General features: G+C 38.1%; 1 protein-coding gene across 1 annotated transcript in view; it reads left to right on the top strand.

Annotated features, from left to right (window-relative positions):
* LOC106875629 (transmembrane protein 98) overlaps positions 1-4,479 on the top strand; it is a 13,850-nt gene that overhangs the window by 535 nt on the left and 8,836 nt on the right. The gene's annotated exons all lie outside the window — the stretch shown is intronic.

Here is a 4,479-nt window from a genome sequence, read left to right as displayed (position 1 = left end):
GTAGAGATTTAAATATACATACATACATATATATATATCAATTTAAATAAGAGCCATAACGCAATCTTGTAATAAAACTTGTTTAATATCCTATAGGATTGCCTTATGGCTCTTATTTAAATCGATATGTACCCAAAATTGTATCACATAATTGAAAGTCTTTATATTTAAACAAAGTATAAACAACTTTTCAAGTGAGAATTTTGCTACTTTGATAACAGGTACAATATTTTACCAAATATTTGGTAGAGATTTAAATATACATACATACATACATACATACACATACATATATATTAATGACGATTTTGTCTGTCATTAACGAGTGTTCAGCTTTGTCGAGTAAGATGATGTCACAGATTCACCCATAACGACATAGACTTTTACCGAAAGATTTCCATATATATATACATATATATATAACACGCTCACACACTCCCACTTATTACTCTCTCTCTCTCTAGAAAGACAGGTGCTGAGACAAAGGGTAAGGAACTTTCTAAAGTAGAAAATGAAGACATGTAGTTGAAACGGAGTGGGGAGGACAAAATGGGATAACGTGACACGAATTGGTTTGAAAGAGTAAAAGTGAGCTGTTGGACAGGTGGAATGAAAAGGAAAAAAAAAGTGGAGAGAGATAGAGAGAGAGAGTTGTGAAAGTGAGAAAAAGGAAGAGAATATAGAGAGAACCCGAGATAGAGAGAGTTAAATTGGAATGGGAAAGAGAAGAGAAAAAGGAGAAAGAGAAAAAAAGGAGGATCTTAAGGAGTTAAGTAAATGGATAAAGAACTTTGTGTGCGTGTATGCACACTTGACTTTAAATATATTGGTTTGAAAATTTGGCACAAGACCCCTCCCCAAGTTCGAGGGACGAGGTGAGTCTATTACATCGACCTCAGTGCTCAACTGGTACTTATTTTTTATCGATGCCGAGAGGATGAAAGGCAAAGTCGACCTTGGCAGAATTCGAACTCAGAACGTAAAGACAGACGAAATGCCGCTAAGCATTTTGCCCCGTGTGCTAACGATTCTGCCAGCTCGCCCGCCTTGAGTTTATATTATTTGCAGTTTAAGATGGAAACGGTAGTTTTTATCTCTTTACGACCTAAATTCAGATCCTGTCGGAGTTTGAATTTGTTTTCCGTCTCTGAAGTCAGTGAATCGACTCTACTCCACCCTCACACCACACGCACGCACACACACATACCACACACACACACACTTCCCATACACATACACACATTACCTCTCCACTTCATATTCACACAATGCCCCATTACATTGTCTTGTGAGTGCGACACTTGACATATACCATATGTAGCTTGAGATACTCTGACTTAACTGTTGTTGTTAATCATTAATGAGTTTGTGGCTGGTAGTGATAGTGGCGGTGATGATGGTTTTAATGATAAGGATAGTGTTGTTTAGCTCCGGGTGAATTCTGACTGACCCAAACTGCAATCAAAGAAAGGCATTCTAGCTGTGACCATCCTGTCTTTTTCGAGAAATGTGGATTACATTAAACATATCGCGAAGCAACCTCACTGACTTATTCATCACTGAAGACATGTGGCTGCTGTTGTGTACCCCCTGGTCAATTCTGATCCAGCAGGTCTTATACACTAGATGCTGTTGTACCCCCCCCCCCGGTCTGATCCAGCAGATCTTATATACAAGATGCTGTTGTGTAAGCCAGGGGTTTTCAAACTTTTTGACTTGCGGACCCCTTTATATTTCAGGCTTTACCTTAGGGACCCCCTTATAAACGCTTATGAAATTTATACATACATATTTGCTTAAAATAACATATATTTTTATATTTATTTATTTAACATTATTTAACAAATAAGTTTATTGTCAATTAAAAGATTTCGATTAAAAAACATATATAAAATCAAATTGCCCATAAAAAGTATTTGCTGTCTACGGACCCCCTGTCTTGTCCTTGCGGACCACAGTTTGAAAAACGCTGGCGTAAGCCCTTGGTCAGCTTTAATCCAACAAGACTCCTTATAAAACTCTATAGTCCTAGTACCACGTCTCCATCCAACTGAGGAATACAGTGGACAATTGTATGAGATGCTTTGTAATAGGATATGTTATACTCTGCACTGTCCAGACTATTTCTGTACTCCTTCAGATATGTCCATTCCAACACACATTGATAAATCAATCAGAAATACAGCAGTGTGATGGTGTTGACATGTACTCCCTTCACTGCCCAATCTTTCCCCTGTACGTGCAAAGATTCTGGTTTTGGTCGCAGTGGAGATGAACAAGGCAGATCACAACAGATTCTTGTTTTCCTCTCGACGCATTTGGTTGTGTGTAACCCTTTACGGTGTTTGGAGCCAGAGAGGTTATTGATGTGGGGGATGTAGTAGTGTTTTCGGATTTTGCGTGTTTTGGAGGTGGCTTTTTCATGTAATGACAAGGACTATGGAAGTGGAGTGGAGTGATGTGCTGAAGGTTACTGTAACAATAAACTATGGCTCTATGCATGTCCAGGTGGTGATATTTAATTTTTAGTATTTTTGTTTCTCTGTGTAGGTGGTCAGTGGTGATTGTCTCGTATTGTGGTAAACGGTAGTCGTGGTAGTGGCAGCAATGGTGGTTGCAGTGAACTATGTTAGCGGTAGTGGTGATGGAATCTCTAGGTTAGAACTACCGCCTTCCCTTTTCCACCAAGTATGTCCATGCACCACAGCCTCTCTCACCACCACTATCACACTTTAGGCAAGAATGTACTGGAAAAATCAGTGGGTAGTATGTGGAGTATGTATGTGTCGTGTATATGAGTAAATGTATGTATGTGTATGTGTGAAAGGAGAAAAAGGTGATGGTGTTTGGACATAACAAGGTAAACTTGCTGTGACAGGTTTGTTCTGTTTGTTCTAGTTGTGGTAGTGGTGATGGTTTGTGGTGGTGGTGAAACTAGGTAGTGGTAGGAATCCAGAACAGAACAGAAGAGACATCAATAGACAGATGTTTTATTGGTTTAGCAAAAAGTCCCTCTCCCTTTTGGACACTTCCACACTCCCACTTCTCTAGCAAAACATTACTCTACATACCTCACCTTAGGCATTTCAAGTAAAGCTAGTGGTTGGCATTTGGCTATGGTATTAGTTGTAGTTTGGTAGTGGTGGTGGTGGTGGTGGTGGTTAGTGATGGTGGTGGTGGAATTTCTTGAACTTTCATAACTTTATTTGAACTTTACAATTTGAATTTATCCTTAACTCCAGTTGCTGTAGCCAACTTATTGAATTTCTTGGAAGTTATCATGGGTGATGGCACATGGCTTATGGCAAAGCTCTTTCTAATGGGCATGAGACCTGACCTTCATAACAAGTTGAAATCCTATTTTCTTAGTCAAAAAGAGGCACCCATTGTGATGACATTTGGAGTCTTGCAAGACCCTTTTCCATACACTAATAGCAAGACCCTTTTCTGTACATAAATGGCAAGACCCTTTTCCATACACAAATAGCAAGACCCTTTTCCATACATAAATGGCAAGACCCTTTTCCATACACAAATAGCAAGACCCTTTTCCTTCTCTCTTCTCCTCCTTTAAATTATATTTTTCTTCCCCATTTTTATACATGAATATATACACATCTTTTATGTCAGCCATACTTTAGCATGTATATCTTAGAGAACAGAATTTGAAGAAATTTTTGTAAACAAACAGGTAACAAACGCTACATCCATAAAACGAAGGTCTAAATCCCTCTGTACTAATCAAATTGTTTACAGAACAGTGAACTCCTAAAGAGAAACATAAACATACAAACTTTACCCAAATAATTTTTGTGAAGTTAAAAGCAGAAGATACACAGTCTTCTGTATTAACAAGGCCAGCCATGACTTGCCTGATTTAATAACCTCCACCTTACAAATGAAGACAAGAAATACCCTAAATAGCAACAATAGGTAAAGAAATGGCCAGCCTAAACTTAGAATGTACCTATATTCTTTTGTGAAAAAAATGCTGATACACCTCAGTACTAAAGGCTTAAATAGGACTTTTGATCTTTAGCAAAAGGATTGAACTTAATAATACCAAAAGCAACAAACATGCTGTCACATTTTGTGTCTGCCTAACAAAAAGAGAGAAACACCTACACAGTTGTTTACTAAATTCTACATATATTCTTTTATTTGATTGTAGCCATGTTGGAGCTATTTAACTACATGGAGTTTCTTCCCCTGACATGTGATGGAACCTGTGATGGGGGGGGGTGATTTAGCTGTTGTTTTTAGCACGTTCCCGGCCACCCGATGCTATCTTCATTTCTTTGCCACTCTGACATGTATCTTAATGTTTTTTCCATATTTTTTCTCCTCGTAAACGCATTTAATGGAATGATGATGCATACATACAAGGGTGGTCGTCTGCTGGGATTTAAGCAAAAAAATTTGGACTGTTCATATTATGAACTCTTGATTTTTAAAAAAAATTCAGAGAGCAGAACTTTT

Source organism: Octopus bimaculoides, chromosome 27 (genome assembly GCF_001194135.2).
Source record: "Octopus bimaculoides isolate UCB-OBI-ISO-001 chromosome 27, ASM119413v2, whole genome shotgun sequence".
Lineage (NCBI taxonomy): Eukaryota > Metazoa > Mollusca > Cephalopoda > Octopoda > Octopodidae > Octopus > Octopus bimaculoides.
The sequence above is the reverse complement of the archived record's forward strand: the minus strand, read 5'-3'. Positions and strand labels throughout refer to the sequence as shown.